The sequence below is a fragment of the Ursus arctos genome, chromosome X (genome assembly GCF_023065955.2).
Source record: "Ursus arctos isolate Adak ecotype North America chromosome X, UrsArc2.0, whole genome shotgun sequence".
Taxonomy (NCBI): Eukaryota; Metazoa; Chordata; class Mammalia; order Carnivora; family Ursidae; genus Ursus; species Ursus arctos.
In genome coordinates this window covers 17,457,032-17,478,280 of record NC_079873.1, presented here as the reverse complement: position 1 = coordinate 17,478,280, position 21,249 = coordinate 17,457,032, and the positions used below count along the sequence as shown (strand labels likewise).

General features: G+C 38.9%; 1 protein-coding gene and 1 non-coding gene across 6 annotated transcripts in view; both read right to left on the bottom strand.

Moving 5' to 3' along the window:
* The window catches only part of MBTPS2 (membrane bound transcription factor peptidase, site 2), an 80,509-nt gene that overhangs the window by 20,821 nt on the left and 38,439 nt on the right, over positions 1 to 21,249 (bottom strand). For 2 of the 5 annotated variants that reach the window (XR_008958796.1, XR_008958795.1), the window contains exons 12-14: positions 15,955 to 16,051; positions 8,710 to 8,887; positions 798 to 958 (exon numbers count right to left, since the gene is read on the bottom strand). The gene's annotated coding sequence lies outside the window, so the exon portion shown is untranslated. Of the gene's footprint in view, positions 1 to 797; positions 959 to 8,709; positions 8,888 to 12,881; positions 16,052 to 21,249 lie in introns of those variants that run through there. The other 3 variants (XR_007188311.2, XR_008958798.1, XR_008958797.1) reach the window with 3 other exon arrangements.
* TRNAR-CCU (transfer RNA arginine (anticodon CCU)) lies at positions 10,142 to 10,214 on the bottom strand. The gene has a single exon. It is a non-coding gene; the product is annotated as a tRNA-Arg (tRNA).

Below are 21,249 nucleotides of genomic sequence, written 5' to 3'. Positions count from 1 at the left end.
TAAAGGCTGTTGCTAAGGGACATGTTGAAAACCAAAGCTGCAAAATTGGTGGGCACAGGTCGAGCAGCTGTTAGAGTGCTCACCACCTCAAGAAGACTCCCATGTTATGGTAAGTTGGTCACAGAACAGGTTAGATTGACACTAGATCACCCCTGAACCTCAAGAAAACTGTGCAATGAGATATACTGTAAAACAACACATAAGCCCTAATCCCCCTGCACTTCCCTCCTAGGTATTAGTGTGGCTGTGGCTCCAAGAGACCCAAGGCCTAGCCAGGCTGTTAATGTGTGTATGAGAGATTTGTCCTTTCCTCTTGTTTTTTTTTTTTTTTGGAAAATTTATTTATTTATTTGAGAGAGAGAGAGAACACGAGTAGGAGAGGGGAAGAGGGAAAGAATCCCAAGCAGACTCCCCACTGAATGTGGAGCCCAATGTGGGGCTCAACACGGGGTTTGATCCCATGACCCTGAGATCATGAGCTGAAATCAAGAGTTAGACACTTAACCAGCTGAGCCACCCAGGCACCCAATCGTGTTCTATGTCTTAAGAGTATAGCTGGGGCACAGGAGTGCAAGAGCACCTGGCTCCGGGGGTCCCAAACAGAACAGGTTTGGCCACTTGCTGCTGACAAAACCCAAAGGCAGAGAAGGGAGTGGTGGTGAAACAAGAAAGGAATTTATTTCAGTGAGGCCAACACCCAGAAGACAGTGGACTAGTGTCTCAGAGACTGTCTCCAAAATGCTAAAAATACTTCCAGGTTTATATCAGGAAAATGTGGGGCAATGGTGGGTGGGTACCTGCAGGTGGGCAGTGAAGGTCAAGTCGATCATTGTCCTGAAGTCACACATGGGCAGCATCTTGCTGGCTCAGGGCAGTCCCTATTGCTTGAAGGGGTAGTTTCGCTTCCCATCTGGGGATGCTTTGCCCACAGGGTCTTTTGCCTGAGTTAAGAGATAAGCTGGGAAGAAGAATTTAATCAATTATAAAGTTTGAGGTCAAAATGGACTTAGTTGAAGTCCTCTTTTAAAAGCTTGGCTTTGTGACCAGTGAGAATATTTTCCTGGTCTCCACCATTCAGAGGGTGCACTTTCTCGAGTGCATAGGGTGACCAGTCGAATAGACTGAGATCCGAGGCTGGCTCTCTCTGTCTGGCTGTGGGAAGTTGGTCATGAGAGGTTCCAGCCCAGGGGAACCCTTGTCATCTCAACCTTCGTTGCTTGTCAGTGCTAGAAAGTCCCATTCCAGTAGCACCTGCCCTGTGTCACTGACGAGCAGGTCTGTAACTGGAGGCATCTCATGATTTTGTGAGGACCAGAGATACAGTTTTCCCTACACCATCCTTACCTCATGTGCAAGGAAGGCCTTTGCTTTCTCAGACGAAATTTGGGAGTAAACTTTTGAATCATGGATGCTGCGTCATCTAACCTGTCTTTGGATGCTTTGCATCTCTGGTTAAACTATTAATGCTTATTGGTTTATTAATACATCCTACTCATCAATGGCTGCAGGACGGAGCCTTTAAATTGGCTATATTAAAAAAATATTTTTTTAATAGAAAGCTCTCATATGTCTTATTAGTATAGGGGCTAGCCTTATACCTAGACAAAATGAAATGACAGAAATTAGACTTATGATTTAAAAATAAATGTCCACATCCAATATAAGTTCCCCTTCTTAACACCCAGCTTCACCTGCCTGTTGTAACTTCCCTTTCCCTATAAGATTTACAGGGAGCACTCCAGCCTAATCTCTAGGTTCAAAGTATACATGTTGCTCGTGTAAATGAGCAAAATCTGTGGTAACCTGAAACTTTAAAAATTTTGCTGAGTTAAATAATGAATTAAGTTAAATTTATTGAATACCTAAATCATTTCCAAATAAGACAAAATAATACAGCATCAAGTACTAAACACAAGTTTATCTGTTTTTATCTTATCACAGAGAAACTAAAGATAAATATGGGTCTAGTAGTAAACCTGTTTATGTTTTATTGAAAAATTATACTATGGAAAAGCACATTTCTAGAAATTAGGAACTGTATTCATTAATTTGCTAATGTAAAGAATAATGGTATAACTGATGACTTATGATTGCTTACTACTTAGTTTTACTAGAAACTAAGTTTTCAAAAAGTTACAAATTCTAATAAATGTAAATGAGACTACTGGAAATAAGGGGAAAAACTCTGTATGCAGGAAAAGAAGACGTGTATGTTTTTGGTAAGAAGTAGTATAAGGGATAGAGGGAGTTAAGATGGCGGAGGAGTAGGGGACCCCTTTTTCAGCCGGTCCCCTGAGTGAGCTGGATAGGTACCAGACCATCCTGAACACCCATGGAATCAGCATGAGATGCAGGAAGATGCATCTGGATCTCAACAAATGAACATCTCCAGCGCTGAGAATTGAGGTACGAAGCGGGGAGCCGTGAAACCGCGCACAGATATCGGAAGATAAACGGAAGGGGGAGGGAGCCTCCGCGTTGGGGTGCCCGGAAGCGGTAGCCACCTGCATGGGGGAGCGGGCGGACTCGCGGACCGGCACCCGCGAGAAAACAGACTGAGACCGTGAGCCAGGGAACGCGCGGCTGGCGGTATTAGAAACACAAAGGACAGAGACGCGCCAGCCCTGGAAGGGAGGGCTGGGACGTCGGCTGTGGGGCGCACATACCGGGACGTTGTAGGGTTTAGCAGCACCAACAGAAGCAGAGTTAGGGTGGCCAGAGGAGCTCAGTGGAGAGCAGACTGCAATCCCTCTGTTCTGAGACAGAGGCTGGGATTTGGCTACTGCTGCTCTGACTCTCAGAAGAGGCACAGCAAACCGCCAGGGAAAGCCGCCAGAGAACGAAAGCCTGGAAATACCAGCTCACAGTGTGCCCACCCCATCCCCCCTCGCAGGGGACAGAGAGACTCTACCCAAACGGGTTGCCTGAGTATCAGCGCGGCAGGCCCTTCCCCCAAAAGGCAGGCTGAAAAATCAAGAAGCCCACATCCCTAAGATCCCTATAAAACAAGGGCGCACGGCTTGGGTCCCAGTCAATAATTTGGGCTCTGGACAACCCCGCAACCTCTCCTCAATAGAATGACGAGAAAGAGAAATCCCCCCCCCAACAAAGAAAAGACAATGAGTCTGTGGCCTCTCCCACAGAACTAATGGATATGGATATAACCAAATTATCAGGAATGGAATTCAGAGTAACAATGGTCAACATGATGTGTAGACTTGAAAAAAATATTAACGAAAATATTAAGCAGACTACAGAATCTTTAAGGGCGGAAATGAGAGTTAATCTGGAAGAAATTAAAAATACTATGAATCAAATGCAGTCAAAACTAGAGGCTCTGACGGCCAGGGTGAATGAGGCAGAAGAACGAATTGGCGAATTGGAGGATGGGTTAGTAGAAGAGAAATCTAAAACAGAAACTTGGCTCAAAAAAATCCAATCTCAAGAATGTAGGTTATGGGAGATTACTGACTCAATGAAAAGTTCCAATGTCAGAATCATCGGCATCCCCGAGGGGGTGGAGAAAAACAGAGGTCCAGAAGAGATATTTGAACAAATTGTAGCTGAAAACTTCCCTAATCTAGTGAGGGAAACAAACATTCGTGTCCAAGAGGCAGAGAGGACCCCTCCCAAGCTCAACCACGACAAACCTACGCCACGTCATGTCATAGTGCAATTCACAAATATTAGATCCAAGGATACAGTATTGAAAGCGGCCAGGGCAAAGAAATTTCTCACGTACCAAGGCAAAGGCATCAGAATTACATCAGACCTGTCTACACAGACCTGGAATGAGAGAAAGGGTTGGGGGGTGCATTTTTAAAGCTCTTTCAGAGAAAAACATGCAGCCAAGTATCCCTTCTCCAGCAAGGCTGTCATTCAGAATTGATGGAGAAATAAAGACCTTCCAGAATCCCCAGTCACTGACCAATTTCATAACCACAAAACCAGCCCTACAGGAGATATTAAGGGGGGTTCTATAAAAGTAAAAAGGCCCCAAGAGTGATACAGAACAGAAAGTCACAATCTATAGAAACAAAGACTTTACTGGCAACATGGCATCATTAAAATCATCTCTCTCAATAATCAGTCTCAATATAAATGGCCTAAAGGCTCCCATAAAGCGCCACAGGGTTGCAGATTGGATAAAAAGACATGACCCATCCATGTGCTGTCTACAAGAGACTCATTTTGAACCTAAAGATACATCCAGACTGAAAGTAAAGGGATGGAATACCATCTTTCATGCCAATGGACCTCAAAAGAAAGCTGGGGTAGCAATTCTCATACCAGACAGATTGGATTTTAAACTAAAGACTATAGTTAGAGATACAGAGGGCAATATATTATTCTTAAAGGATGTATCCAACAAGTGGATATGACAATTATAAATATCTATGCCCTCAACAGGGGAGCAGCAAGATACACAAGCCAACTCTTAACCAGAATAAAGAGACATAGATAAAAACACATTAATAGTAGGGGACCTCAACACTCCACTATCAGAAATAGATAGATCACCTAAGCAGAAAATCAACAAAGAAACAAGAGCTTTGAATGCCATACTAGACGAGTTGGACCTCATAGATATATATAGAACACTACATCCCAGAACCAAAGAATACTCATTGTATTCTAATGCCCATGGAACATTCTCAAGAATAGACCATGCTCTGGGTCAAAAACAGGTCTCAACCGATACCAAAAGACTGAAATTATTCCCTGCATATTCTCAGACCACAATGCTTTGAAATTGGGGGGCGCCTGGGTGGCGCGGTTGTTAAGTGTCTGCTTTTGTCTCAGGGCATGATCCCGGCGTTCTGGGATGGAGCCCCATGTCAGGCTCTTCTGCTGGGAGCCTGCTTCTTCCTCTCCCACTCCCACTGCTTGTGTTCCCACTCTCACTGGATGTCTCTCTCTCTGTCAAATAAATAAAATGTTAAAAAAAAACAAACAATGCTTTGAAATTGAAACTCAATCACAAGGAAAAATTTGGAAGAAATTCAAACACTTGGAGACTAAGAACCATCCTGCTCAAGAATGATTCGATAAACCAGAAAATCAAAAATCAATTTAAACAATTTATGGAGACCAACGAGAATGAAAACACAACGGTCCAAAACCTATGGGACACTGCAAAAGCAGTACTAAGGGGAAAATACATAGCCATCCAAGCCTCACACAAAAGAATAGAAAAATCTAAAATGCAGTTTTTATATTCTCACCTCAAGAGGCTGGAACAGCAACAGAAGAACAGGCCTGACTCACGCACGAGAAGGGAGGTGATCAAGATTAGAGCAGAGATCAATGAATTAGAAACCAGGAGCACAGTAGAGCAGGTCAATAGAACTAGAAGCTGGTTCTTTGAAAGAATAAATAAAATTGACAAGGCACTGGCAAGACTTATCCAAAAGAATAGAGAAAGGACCCAAATTAATAAAATTATGAATGAAAAGGGAGAGGTCACAACCAACACCAATGAAATAGGAAGGATCATTAGAAAATTTTATCAACAGCTTTATGCCAATAAATTAAACAACCTAGGAGAGATGGAGGCTTTCCTGGAAACCATAAACTACCAAGACTGAAACAGGAAGAAATTGATTTTTTAAACAGACCAATTAATTATGAAGAGATTGAAACAGTGATTAAAAACCTTCCAAAAAACAAAACTCCAGGGCCTGATGGATTCCCTGGGGAATTCTACCAAACATTCAAAGAAGAAATAATACCTATTCTCCTAAAGCTATTTCAGAAAATAGAAACAGAAGGAAAACTACCAAACTCATTTTATGAGGCCAATATTACCTTGATCCCCAAACCAGGCAAAGACCCCATCAAAAAGGAGAATTACAGACCGATTTCCCTAATGAATATGGACGCCAAAATTCTCAACAAGATCCTGGCTAATAGAATCCAACAGTACATTAACAGGATTATCCATCATGACCAAGTGGGATTCATCCCTGGTATGCAAGGGTCGTTCAACATTTGCAAATCTATCAGTGTGATAGATCATATCAACAAGAAAAAAGCCAAAAATCATATGATCCTCTCAATAGATGCAGAAAAAGCATTTGACAAAATACAGCATCCTTTCCTGATTAAAACCCTTCAGAGTGTAGGGATAGAGGGTACATTCCTCAATCTCATAAAAACCATCTATGGAAAGCCTACAGCAAATATCATTCTCAATGGGGAAAAGCTGGAAGCCTTTCCCTTAAGATCAGGAACACGACAAGGATGCCCACTCTTGCCATTATTATTCAACATAGTACTAGAAGTCCTTGCAACAGCAATCAGACAACAAAAAGGGACAAAAGGTATCCAAATCGGCAAAGAAGTCAAAATGTCTCTCTTCGCAGATGACATGATACTCTATATGGAAAACCCAAAAGAATCCACGCCCAAACTATTAGAAGTTATAGAGCAATTCAGTAATGTGGCGGGATACAAAATCAATGCTCAGAAATCAGTTGCATTTCTATACATGAATAATGAGACTGAAGAAAGAGAAATTAGGGAATCCATCCCATTTACAAGAGCACCGAAAATCATACGTTATCTTGGAATTAGCTTAACCAGAGACATAAAGGATCTATATTCTAGAAACTATAAATCACTCCTGAAAGACATTGAAGAAGACACAAAAAGATGGAAAAATATTCCATGCTCATGGATCGGAAGAATTAACATAGCTAAAATGTCCATGCTACCCAGAGCAATCTACACTTTCAATGCTATCCTGATCAAAATACCAATGACATTTTTCAAGAACTGGAACAAACAACCCTTAAATTTGTGTGGAACCAGAAAAGGCCACGAATCACCAAGGAAGTGTTGAAAAGGAAAAACAAAGGTGGGGGCAACACAATGCAGGATTTCAAGTTGTACTACAAAGCTGTGATCACAAAGACAGCATGGTACTGGCACAAAAACAGATACATAGACCAATGGAACAGAATAGAGAACCCAGAAATGGACCCTCGGCTCTTTGGGCAACTAATCTTTGACAAAGCAGGAAAAAACATCCAGTGGAAAAAAGACAGTCTCTTCAGTAAATGGTGCTGGGAAAATTGGACAGCTACATACAAAAGAATGAAACTTGACCACTCTCTCACACCATACACAAAGATAAACTCCAAATGGATGAAAGATCTCGATGTGAGACAGGAATCCATCAAAATCCTAGAGGAGAGCATAGGTAGCAACCTCTACGACATCGGTCACAACAACCTTTTTCATGACACATCTCCAAAGGCAAGAGAAACAAAAGATAAAATGAACTTGTGGGACTTCATCAAGGTAAAAAGCTTCTGCACAGCCAAGGAAACAGTCCAAAAAACTAAGAGGCAGCCCATGGAATGGGAGAAGATAGTTGCAAATGACACTACAGAAAAAAGACTGGTATCCAAGATCTACAAAGAACTTCTCAAACTCAATACACAAGAAACAAATAAACAAATCATAAAATGGGCAGAAAATATGAATAGGCACTTTTCCAATGAAGACATACAAATGGCTAACAGACACATGAAAAAATGTTCAAAATCATTAGCCATCAGGGAAATTCAAATCAAAACCACACTGAGATACCACCTTACGCTAGTTAGAATGGCAAAAATTGACAAGGCAAGAAACAACAATTGTTGGAGAGGATGTGGAGAAAGGGGATCCCTCCTACATTGTTGGTGGGAATGCAAGTTGGTACAGCCACTCTGGAAAACAGTGTGGAGGTCCCTTAAAAAGTTAAAATTGAGTTACTCTATGATCCAGCAATTGTACTACTGGGTATTTACCCCAAAGATACAGACGTAGTGAGGAGAAGGTCCATATGCACCCCAATGTTCATAGGAGCTTTGTCCACAATAGCTAAATCGTGGAAGGAACCGAGATGCCCTTCAACAGATGACTGGATTAAGAAGATGTGGTCCATATATTCAATGGAATATTACTCAGCTATCAAAAAGAATAGTTTCTCAACATTTGCTGCAACATGGATGGCACTGGAGGAGATAATGCTAAGTGAAATAAGTCAAGCAGAGAAAGACAATTATCATATGATCTCTCTCATCTATGGAACATAAGAACTAGGAACATCGGTAGGAGAAGAAAGGGATAAAGAAAGGGGGGGGTAATCAGAAGGGGGAATGAAGCATGAGAGACTGTGGACTCTGAGAAACATACTGAGGGCTTCAGGGGGGAGCAGGGTGGGGGATTGGGATAGGCTGGTGATGGGTAGTAAGGAGGGCACGTATTGCATGGTGCACTGGGTGTTATACGCAACTAATGAATCATCGAACTTTATATCAAAAACCAGGGATGTACTCTATGGTGACTAACATAATATAATAAAAAATATTATTATGATAAAAAAAAGTAAGTAGTATAAGGAATAGAAATACATTTTTGTTGAGTTGAGGCAAAGAAAATGATTTTGTCCTAAAATGAGTCTGGTTATTTAAAGTGGGGAAACTGAGGACAAAATGCGAATGTAAAAAAAGTTGTAGAAGGTTTATACAAAAGGAATTTTTTGAAAGGAATTTATGTGTGGTCAATACTGGCTAAGGTTAAGATAAATTTAAGTAAGTAAATGAATTTTAATACCAAAAAAATGAAAATTGTGTTTTCCCTTTATTAAAGGACAAAGGTTTCTTAAACTATTGGTCTGCTCTTAATAAGAAATTGTAAACAAAAGTTTTTCTTTACCTTTAATGTTATCTGCCTATGGGTGTCTGGGTGGCTCAGTCAGTTAGGCATCTGCCTTCGGCTCAGGATACCATCTCAGGGTTCTGGGATTGAGTCGCACTTTGAACTCCCTGCTCAGTGGGAGCCTGGTTCTCCCTCTCCATCAGCTGCTCTCCCTGCTTGTGCTTTCTCTCACTCTCTGTGAAATACATACATACATATATACATACATAAATGTTTTCTGCCTAAAAAACAAGGATTCTATGTTTTGCCAAAATAATTTCCTGTTTTTCAGGTTTTTGATTACTTGAAAAAAAAAACTGAGTCAAAACAATAATAAAAACAAAAACTGAGTCTTAATATTAAAAAAGCGAAATTTTGCTCACCACTATGTAACCTTCTGTATTTGCCTTTAATATCTTTTATTGTTACTTTGGTTAAATGGATAAATATCATTTCATAACAATTTATGATTCTATTTAATCACATGTTCAAATCTTTTAATATTTTTTAACATACTTCCCAAAATCAAATTCTTTTTTTTAAGATTTTATTTATTAGAGAGAGAGAGAGAGAACACACGAGAGGCAGGGAGAGGCAGAGGGAGAGGGAGAAGCAGACTCCCTGCTGAGCAGGGAGCCTGATTCAGGACTTGATCCCAGGACCTTGAGATCGTGACCTGAGCCCAAGGCAGATGCCGAACCGACTGAGCCACCCAGGTGCCCCACAAAATCAAATTCTAAAATAAAGTCTTTTGGCCACAATCTGAGGTGTTACCAAGGGCCCATGGAACATTTCAAAGATTTTGTGAGACATTAAACTACATAGGCTTGTTTGCTATGTTAAATGACATGAGAAGCATTGTCAAATAAGTGGTACTAAACTGTCTTAGATTAAATTTGTATAGCTGTATTATTAAGACAAGTATTCTAAAAATAGAGGAAACTCCTAGAAATGAGATGTCCTGGTATGTTAACTTGAAATGTTCATTTACAGTTACTGTCTTACTCTGATGCTGTTGCAAATGTGTTTTATATTCAAAGATACTCGTAGAAAACCTCTGAGTATAGGTTTCTGATAACCTTAAGATCCTAAAACTGAACTGAGTAAGAATTTCTAAAACTAGGGGGAAAACTGGATTTAAGCAGAACAAAAAGTAATAACATGGAGGAACTACATGAACTGAGGAGGGTAACTGTAATTATTAGGACTTTGTTTAGAATGTTGCTGACTCTTTAAAAAATGCTTTGATTTTCCAAATTAAAAAAACAACAACTCTTAAGCTTATTGATTTACAGCAATTTGATAAAATATAACTTTGTGAACAAAATTGAAACGTTTATCTTTTGTCCCTACCTGATCCCCCCAGAATTCAGAAACTGTCAGTGAGTGTTCTTATTTTTTTTAAAGATTTTTAACTTTTTAAAAAGATTTTATTTTTAAGTAATTTCTACACCCAGCGTGGGGCTTGAACTCACAACCCTGAGATCAGGAGTCTCGCGCTCCACCAGCTGAGCCAGCCAGGCACCTCGAGTGTTCTTGTATTTTTATGGCAATATATATTTGCATAAGTTCAATAAAAATCTGTTTTCCTTGTAGCAGGACACAATTAGAAGCATGGATTATATGACACAATTGAAAGTTGAAGACTTTGGCTGCTTCCATTTTGACCTCAAACTTTCTAGCTGGGTTCTTCTTTCTGGCTGATTTCTTGGCAGATCTTTTTTTTTTTTTTTTTTAAGATTATTTATTTATTTATTTGAGAGAGAGAGCAGAGTGTGAGAGAACATGAGTTGGGTGGGGTAGGGGCAGAGGGAGAGGGAGAAGCAGGCTCCCTGCTAAGCAGGGAGTCCGATGGGGGCTTGATCCCAGAACCCTGGGATCATGGCCTCAGCCAAAGGCAGACGCTTAACGGACTGAGCCACCCAGGCGCCCCTGTATTTCCCATTTTGATTGGAAAATAAAAAATGAGATTTAAGAAACCCAATTCAGTATGAGAAATATTTAATACTACATAAAACAATGACAAGTAGATTAAGGTTATAAGCAGGTTGCTGAAATGAAAGCCTGCTTGATTTCCCTTTAGTAAGGAAGATCCTTTGAGATCCCATGTGTTGCCTCATCTCCACAGAGCTTGCATGTTTGAAAAATGTGCTACTGGTGTTTTTGCAGGCACCCAGAGAGAAGTCATTTAGTATATTCAACAACTTTACTTTTCAGGTAGCATCCAATTGTTTTATGCCTCCAGTGTCCAAAGTGTCCTAGAGGCCCTGGCTCAGAAACACTTGCGTGAATCCCTCAGGTTGTGTCTCTTCTGGGTGCCCTTTCTTGAAGTAGAGTTAGCTGGTTGAAGCATAGCCTTTCTTCCTGGAGAGCAGGTGGCCTCTGCCTTTCGGACATCCTCCTTGAACATTCTGCTTCAGGAGTGGGACTGGTGGCATGTGGTCCAGAAGCATCTCCTGTTAGACAAGGGGATGAAGGCCTTCAAATTTCTTGGGGCTGCTCCTGACCAGGCCACATTCTCGCTTGGCTCTGAAGCCAGATTGACCCTTGATGTTGTGCTGTTCCACAGACGTGGGGGTGTGGGTGTGCTAGTGAGAAGGGACCGCAAAGTCTTCCCCTTCTGGAAGTCACGAGTAGGTGGCTGAGCTAAAACCTGGACTCAAAATATTTCTTATTCCATTTCTCCTCTTTTTATCTTTTAATGTGTATAGGACTATGTAATAATCAAACAGCATGACAAGGCAAATGCATCTTCAGCACTCTCAGATGACATCAACGATTGATGACCAATCATCCAAAGAGTTCATTCTTACCATAATGTGCTGAGTCATTTTTATTTTTCTCAGGCGAGGAAAAAAACATTACCAAACTCTCACTCAACTCGTATTACTAAAATATTTTTTCCTCTTTTTAAAGACTACTGCATATATGATTTTTACAGTGAGCAGGGAGCTAACTGTACATGACTAAAATTCATGTGCCTGCCATCCTCCCAACCCCGGAGAAACTTATGTTATGTCTGGCCTTCCACTGATCATAGTAGAGAGAACAGTTATGCTCATCCATCTCGTCTCCAGTAGCTGAGGGTAGATGTGAAATTGAAATGTACCATGTAAAAGGAGAATCATTTTCTACTTTAGAGTGGCCTTTGCCAACCCTTCAAGAGAGCTCATTGACTACAGTTATGAACTAGGCACTATGAGGGTGGCCATACCAAGGGTAAGCAAAGAGTCACAGCCCTCAAGGAGTTTATAAACCAGGAAATGAAATAGGACACATGAGGTCATAGGTGAATGCCGTAAGCACAAATATTTATAAAACTTGGGAAGAACACATGGTATAAAATGGATAAACCTTGAGGGCATTAGGCTAAGTTAAATAAGACAGTCACCAAAGGCCAAATACTCTATGATTCCATTCATATGAGGTATCCAGAGTAGTCAAACGGAGACACAAAGTAAAATGGTGGTTTTCTGGGGCTGTGGGGAGGGGGGAATGGGAGTTATTGCTTAACGGGTATGGAGTTTCAGTTTTTCAAGATGAAGAGTTCTGGAGATGGATGGTAGTGATGGTTGCATAACAATGTGAATGTTGAGGAGAAATATCAAATTATGGTGTAACAAAGAACACAAGACTTGGAACTAAAAGAATGTGAGTTCTCATCTTTGAGTTTCTACTGACTGACTGTGATCCTAGCCAAGTCATTTCACTTCATTAAATGTCCTAATCTATAAGGCAAAGAAAATGATTGTAAGGTTATTGGAGAATTCAAAGATGTATGAAAAAGCCACTTAGCTAAATGTATGGGGCAATACAAAATAAGTTTTATCATGGAGGTGATGAGGGAAGGTTTCATAAGGGCACTGTGATTGGAACTGGTCCTGGAAAGGTAGGGAAAAACATTTATTGAGTGCCAACTGTGTGACTATTAACATAGTTAATAGTTAATAGTTAACACAGAAAAGTTTTTGAAGGTATTTTTCTCAAAAAGAAGAAATTAAAACACAGAGCTATAATTTGCCTGGATCCAAAAAGCAGCTCTGTCTTTAAAATTCCTCATGCTTGCCATTCATAGGAAGCTGTGAAATAAAAAGTGTTGAAATTGGAAATAAAATAAAATAGAAAGTTAAAAAGTGGAGATTCAATAAATGCAGAAGCTGGTTCTTTAAAAAAAATCATTTTATTTTGAAGCAATTTCAAACAAAATTTCAGGAAGAATACAAAGGAAAAAAAAAGATTACAAATGACTCCCTCATGCCCTTCATCGAGATTCAACAATTGTTAACATTTTGCCATTAAAAAAAATTTATTTATTTATTTGACGGGGGGGGGCACAAGCAGGGGGAGCAACAGGCAGAGGGAGAGGGAGAAGCAGCCTCCCCATAGAGCAGGGAGCCTCATGCCGATCCCAGGACCCCGGGATCACGACCTGAGGAGAAGGCAGACACTTAACTGACTGAGCCACCCAGGCACCCCCACATTTTACCATTTTGGCTTTATTATCTCTCTCTCTGAACCATGTGAGAGTAAGTTTCACACATCATGCCCCTTTAGTCTATCAGAGAGAAAAAAATTTTTTCCTCTACTCTCTTAGGTTAATGATTTGATGTCTGCGAAGTAAACTGACAAAAGACAGATGAACAAGAGAAAAAACATTTATTCACACAGCACAGGAGTTCACAAAGAAATGTGACTCAAGGCGGTTAGACTTTGGGGCTTATCTGCCATCTAACAGGGGATGGGTAGGAGTAGAGGGTCACTTCCAGGAGAATAAATTAACTTCCTAGAAGGAGGGGAGAAAGGGTATTTATGAAAAAACAAATGACTTTTTGGAAAGATAAATGGGCCCCAGAAGAACTGGTGGGACATAGGATAGTTTTGTGTCAATGCCTGTTAGACTAGAAGTGCTCCTGGGTAGGAGATTTATGACAATTGAGTTCCTTTGGGAAGCTCTGCTTTTAGGCAGATAAGGCATTTTAGGAACTCAAATGTCTTCAGCTCAAAATAATTTTTACGCCATAGTGTCTTATTCTGGACTCGCAACTTCTATATTTCAGCCCTGTGTTTCCCGAGAACTTAGGTAAACACAGAACATTCTCAAAATCAGGAAATTCAATGCTATTATCCCAGAGGTGAGCACTCTGTACCTGTTCTTCAAGTGCGTCTGCCAGTATGTCTTATCTAGAAGGGGGAGTTGGCTAAACTGCTCCTTGCAGCTGTATGAGAACTCCATCTTACTCAACAAGGAGTCCTAGAGTGCCTACTCTGTGCCAAGAACTGTTCTAGACACTTAGGATTCCAGATAAGTGTATTTGCATCCATGTTTCCTCTTTCCCCCTCTTAGGGCATCTCTTTTGCTGAAGGTTCTTGCTCTACTTGTGCTCTAGAGTCCATCTCCTCCCTTGATGATCTACTTTCTTTTTCTTAAGTTCTCCCCATTAGCACCAAAAACATGCCCATGATTTTCCTATTGCTAAAACAATGACAACAACAATACTGACGCTTTCCCATATATCCTTCACCAAGTCCCATTTCTCCCCATCCCTTCCAAATAGAACTTTGTTTTGTAAGATTTGATTTATTTATTCATTTGAGAGAGAGCGAGAGCGATCAAGTATGAGCAGGGAGAGGGGCAGAGGGAGAGGGAGAGAGAATCTCAAGTAGACTCTGCACAGTGCCCAGGGTTCCATCCCATGATGCCAATATCATGACCTCGGCCAAAATCAAGAGTCGGATGCCCAACCGACTGAACTACCCAGGCACCCCCCAAAAATGGAACTTCTTAGGTGCGTTTTCTGCATTTGCAGTCTCTCCCTGCACCCCCACCCCTTACCCCTCCATCCACTACAACCTGGCTCAGCTTTCCGTGCTGCACTGGGGCTCCTCTCTCAAGATCACCTATGAACTGTTAAATGGACATTTGGCAGACTCTCTCAGTAACATCTCACATTATTGACATCTTCATGCTACAATCTCTTCCATTTGTTTCTCTAATACCAAACTCTCACTTGTGGCTTTCTTCCTAATTTTCTAAAGTTCATTTTTCCTTTTCCTTGTACCCTTTTTACCTAAATGCTGGTGTTCCTGAGTGCTCTATCCTAGCACACCTTCTCTTTCCTTTTCCTTTCCTTCTCTCCCTAAACTATCTACTTCCATGCGTTTAATTACATATTTGGGATAAATCAGCTTATACATGGTGTCTCCAACTAATTTCTACAGAGTTCCAGACCTGTACGTCCAACAAATCACTTGAAGTTCTCCCAGGCAGTCACACTCAAGAGTTCCAAATTGAACTGCTCCTTTGCCGATGTTCCTTAGCTGTTAATGGCACTGCCACCATTCAATTGTCCAAGCCAGAAACCTGAAGTCTTCTTGACTCCTTCCTGAATCTAAACCACATGAAACCCTCAAATACAGTGGATCCTACTTTTGATTTGTCCTCTTCTCTCTTTCAACCTCTACTGTCACCATTCTATTTTATATCACCATCATCTCTTGCCAAGATTAGTGAAATAGTCTCCTTACCAATTTCCTTGTCTCCAGATTTGCCTCCCTCCAATCTATGTTTTATCCTTAGTCAAGGTGATCCACCAAAATGCAAATCTGAATATGTCGCTCTTTGCCTTGAGACTTCCAATGACTTCCCATTTGCAATTAGGCTAAAGTCCTTAACATATTTCTAAGACCTGGCCTCTGCTAACCTTCTTGGCTTAATCTCTTGCCACCCCATGCCTGCAACACTTAGTAATGCTTAGTGTATATTTATTGTTTTAAAAATAAGTGGTATTTTTTTCCTTACAAAATACAAGAGAAAAATTGTCTTATTTATTGCTGTATCCCCAGAGCCCAGAACAGTGCCAAGAACACAGTAAGTATGCAATAAGTATTTCTTAAACGAATGAAAGAATATTTGTATCATTTCTAGTCACTACAGAATAGGGATAAGCAAGAAAAATGGAAACTTTTAAATCTCATAACCGTCTCCTAGGGTATCATGTTTACAAGAGTCATATTCTAAAATTTGGCAAATTTAAAAACCAACTACAATGATCTCAGAAGAGAAACATTTTAAATGGGGAAAAAAACACACTTGTTCAAATTTTATAAGAAATAAAATACAAATTCATAGTATCCTCATTACCTCTTATTTTCATGACTTTAAATTATGGCTAAAAATGCATATATTTAAATAAGTAATCAAAGAATGCAGTGTTCCAAACTTAATCATTATATAATTAAAACAGATGAAGGTAAGATACTTACTTTAAAATCAGGACATCTATTCCAAAGACAGATTTTTTTTAACCTTTAAAGACTAATAATAAATAATCCACAGAGAGAGGAATTAAAGCTTGAAAATCTAAGAAGCAAAAAAAATATTTTAATTAAGAAGTTGATGAAAACAGTACCTTTAGATAATGATATATATTAAGGATAATCTCCAGATTGCTAATTTATATTCCTTAGGAATGAGAAACACTATTTCAATAAAACTAAAAATACCTTAGGGAAAAAGATGATTTAAGGACTCTTGTCAATTAAAGTATAGGACATAGTCTCAATTCACTATATTACTGAATTGAAAAAGTAAATAATAAATAGCTGCCTCCTATATAAATAAGAATGGTTTATTAAATGAGAGATCATTTCACTTATTATATCCATTCTCTCCAAAGGATATAAATTTATGAGTCTTCCTGGAAGGCATAAAATATCTCTTAAGACTAAGCATCTCCTTTGAGATGACTGGCTAATCATTTGGGGATAACAAAACACAAGGTTATATTCCTACTTTGCACCCACATCAAAATACGTTGCATGTAAATTAAAGATTATAATATTTGAGAAAATGAAGTCAAAAAATTATCATAAAATGTTTGTGAATATTTATAAAATCTTGAGAAGACTTCGAAAACATTTCACCAAAGGTGGAAAATGCAAAGCTTGACAGATCATGATATATAAAAACATAAAAATAAGCATTTGCATTATACTTAAATGAGGTTTTAACTTATTCACATGTAACAAATCAAAAGGCAAGCTGAGCTTATGATGAAAAGCAGTAAGACAATTATCACTCCCATGAAAAAGGGCAAACAATGGGAATAAACAAAAATAACACAATGGCCAATAAATACATTTTAAAATCTTCAGCCTTTTTTCTAATCAAAGAAATGCAAGTTAAAATGAGATGCTATTTTTGCATATCAAATTAAGAGGAAAAAATGTAAATGCAACAAGGCAATATGTATATATAAAACGTTCACATTTCCAGATAGTAATTTTTAAGATTATCTTAAGTGTTTCTAGAATTATCCAAAAAATCATAGATATGCAAAAAGATTTAGTTATGAGTATATTCCTCACTGCTTTGTTTATAACATTGCAAAATCGGAAATAATAGGGGTTGGTTAATTATGCCATATTCAGGGGTGCCTGGCTGGCTCAGTTGGTAAAACATGTGACTCTTGATCTCAGGGTTGTGAGTTTAAGCCCCATGGTGGGCATAGACCTTACTTAAAAAAAAAAAAAAGGAAAAAAAGAAAAAAATTATGGTATATTCAATGATGCAGTATTATATATCCATTTAAATAACAATAGAGTATTAACAACATTGAAAATTGCTTAGAATACATTGTCAAGTTTAAAAAGCAGTTTACCAGTTAATCTATAATATAATGCTGTTTTTTCCAATAAATTACAATTTACTTTAACATGTTTTCTAAAACAAATGTGTATTTCTTTTTTAGTAAGAAAATTGTTTTTCTATAAAGGCCAAAGAAATCACATTATCTATCTCCTTCTGTTCCAGTTCTATATTCTCCAAGCAAATTCCTGATTACCAACTTCTTTTTCCCAGTTATTTCCATAACAGAAAAGGGGGTGCCCTGGACTGGAGAAGTGAACATTCAGTAAATTGCAAAGTGCTACAACTTCCCATTGTAGATTTCTGGTGATACATACAGCCTAGAAAGAAAATTAGAAGCCATTAAAGGATGGAAACAAAGTGAATGAAGGGGAAGAAAACAATGCTAGGAATAAAGTATGAAAGTCAGGGGCCTGTAAAAGAAGCGAAGGTATGGTTAAATATGTTTGCAAACCCTTGGAACAAATGTGAGTTCTGAGTAATGAAAAGTGGTAAGAAGGTGATGATTACTGCAGGGAAATATGGACAAATGATGTGGATAAAAGAATCTACAAAAGAACACACATTAAAAGAGAAAGCTTAGCTTCTTTTCTAATTAATGCAAAATAAAATGAACATGTAAAAAAATAGCTTATTTTGAAATACAATATCCCAAACTGTGCACAGAGTAGACAGTTTTCTATTGTCTGATGTAGTCCTCAAAGTCCATTCTAACCCAAATTGTCTCTCATATTGGTTCATCACAGTGCCTCCTTCTGAGTTAAAATAGTTGCGTAAGACCAGATTTAAATAACTAAGTTACTATCAATACACATACCCACAAACATGGGTTATTTTGAATAGTTTCAATGAGCAAAATCTTTAGTCAATACCTTAGGTGTTATGATTTTTGGTTCATTTTGATTGGAGGAAGAAATATTTAAAAGGGTCAAGGCGTGGAAGACATTCTGGACAACCAGAGCGAGCCTGAAGGCAGTGGAAGCCAAACAGGCATATCAAAAGGAGGCAGGATGTGACACCAGTGTGGTCAGGGATATCAGGGCAAACTTATGTCATAATTCTGCATTATGAAAATAAATAACTTAAGTACATAATAATATCTTAAACATGCCAGGCACTATATTAAGAACATGTAAACTGCTTTAACAATCTTAAAAAGGAAAGTATTGTTATATCTATTTTAAAAATAGTTCATGCTACACAGAAAAATAAACCTGGATTTCCTAACTCACACCATATATTCTAGAAATCAAAGATCTCATTGTGAAAGTACAACTCTAAAGCAAATAGAAGAAAGTGTAGAATATTATTGTGACTTTGGGACAGGACAGCACTTTTTCAGTAAATGAATCAAAATGATTCATGAAACAATCAAAAAATTAATGGATTTGACTCTATCAAACTAATGATACTCATTCAACAGCAAAACCTCATAAATAAAACTTACAAATGGGTGACAGACTGGGAAAAATTATTTGCAACATCTAAACGGACAAGAAATTGATATCTAGAACATGGGCTGTTCTGTAAACAGTAAATATTTTAGGCTTTGGGGGTCATATGGTCTTCGTTGCAAACTGCTCAACTCTGCTGTTGTAGCATGAAAGCAGCCATACACAGTATATAAGTGAATGAATGTGGCTGTGTTTTTTTTTAATACTGATATATTTATTTCAGAGATAGAGAGCAGGGGGAGGGGCAGAGGGAGAGATGGAATCTCCAGCAGACTCCCTACTGGGTGCAGAGTCCGAAGAGGGACTTGATCCCAAGACCCCAAGAAAACAACCTAAGTCAAAGTCTAGAGTCAGAGGCTCAACCGACTGAGCCACCCAGGCGCCCGTGAATGTTCTAAAAAAACACCTTATTTACAAAACTAGGTGGTGAGCAAGATTTGGCTTGCAGGCTGCAGTCTGTTGACTCCTAATCTAGAATATACAAAAAATTCCTATGGACCAATAAGAAAAATTTAGTAAAGTCAATGGACAACCCAGGAAAGATATCAATAAGCAATTAGCAAAATGAAAAATCTAAGTGGCTAAACAAGCATATGGATGTGCAACTTTATTAATCTGAGAAATGCAAATTAAAAGGAAATGCCATTTTGCACCCAACGCATTTGTGAGAACATGAAAGTCAGACAATTCAGGTGGAGGTAAGGGCATGGGGAAACATGGAACCCTCATGCCTTGCTGATGAGTATCAGACAGAGAGACATTCTGCAGAGCAATCTAGAAGTGCTAAGTGAATTTAAGTATGTGTTTCCATAATCCAAATAAAGGAGAGCTCCTTGATAAAGGGCAGCAGGCACCTTATGACAACACAAATACGTTTTCCTTATTTTGTAATTAGATATAACATAGTTTTCTCATTTCACTAGAAACAGACAAAAACACCATCATAGACTGTCACTAGTCTACAGACCAGCTGTTATAAACTAATTTTACCACTGTGTTTTCGACATGAAAAAAATATTAATACTCTTAGTATCTAATTCTTCCACAGTTTAGAGTTTCATATCTTTAAGAGAACTGGCTTTCTGATACTCGACTGAATGCAAAATTTACATAAATTTAAGACAAAGCAAGACTTCAATTTTGTAGGATAGACAGCCAATTACAGGGTTATATTCTTAGATCTTTCTGTGTTTTTCCCTCCCCTAAGGTGTCAGGAGCATATCAGTAGAAAAATTTGAGAAATGTTCAGTTAATAAGAAGGGACAGTTATTGAATATCCATCAATCTTTAGCTAAATTAAGATATAAGGATGTTTTAATCTCTCTTCAAGGGGAAATTAGACAATATAACCTGCTTGGTAATTAGAATTGCAGCTTCCTTTAGCCATTTTTTTCCTACCTCCACCCTGAGTATAACCTCTTGTGGCATTAGGTTTTGAAACAGAGACTTTCCTTTCATTGAATTCATTTGCCACAGTCTGATAAAATATATAATGGATTATTCAAATTAGTATGGCCAAAACAGCCAGAGTAGCTTGCAAATACACTGATTAAAAAGGTGAATTGTCTCGGGGCACCTGGGTGGCACAGCGGTTGAGCGTCTGCCTTCGGCTCAGGGAGTGATCCCGGCGTTCTGGGATCGAGCCCCACATCAGGCTCCTCCGCTATGAGCCTGCTTCTTCCTCTCCCACTCCCCCTGCTTGTGTTCCCTCTCTCGCTGGCTGTCTCTATCTCTGTCGAATAGATAAATAAAAAATCTTAAAAAAAAAAAGGTGTATTGTCTCAAAGAAAAAATATCTACATGCTTTATCTTTTTTTTTAGAGGGGGGAGGTGCAGAGGGAGAGGGAAAGAGAGAGAATCTTAAGCAAGCACCACACCCAGTGCAGAGCCCCACATGGGGCTCCATCTCACAACCCTGAGCCATGACCTGAGTTGGCATCAAGAGTCGGGTGCTTAACTGACTGAGCCACCCAAGGTGCTCTCACATGCTTTACCTTTGTTTTTTGTTTTTTCAAGATTTTATTTTTAAGTAATCTCTACACCCAACATGGGATTTGAAGTCAACCCTGAGATCAACTGCTGCATGCTCTACTGACTGAGCCAGCTAGGCACCCCTCTAGATGCTTAACCTTAAAAATGATTTGTTATTCAACTCTATTCCAGTACTGAAAACCACTTCAGAGTTAAAAGCTGTGAAATAAATGAAACATTTTCTTTCTTCCCAGTCTTTTATCACGTTCATTTGCTTAAAAGATTAGATTATACTAAAGCCTATATATACTACTGTTTGAGTAGTCATTAAAAGAAAAATAGTTTACAGTGAATTGTACATATTAAACAGGTGAATTTTACGGTATTTAATTCTACCTCAAGCTGCTAAAAAAAAAGTGGTTTAGGTAATCAGTCATCTAGTCCTGTGGCTCTTTGTAGTAGGATGAGATTGGAGGCAAAAAGGAG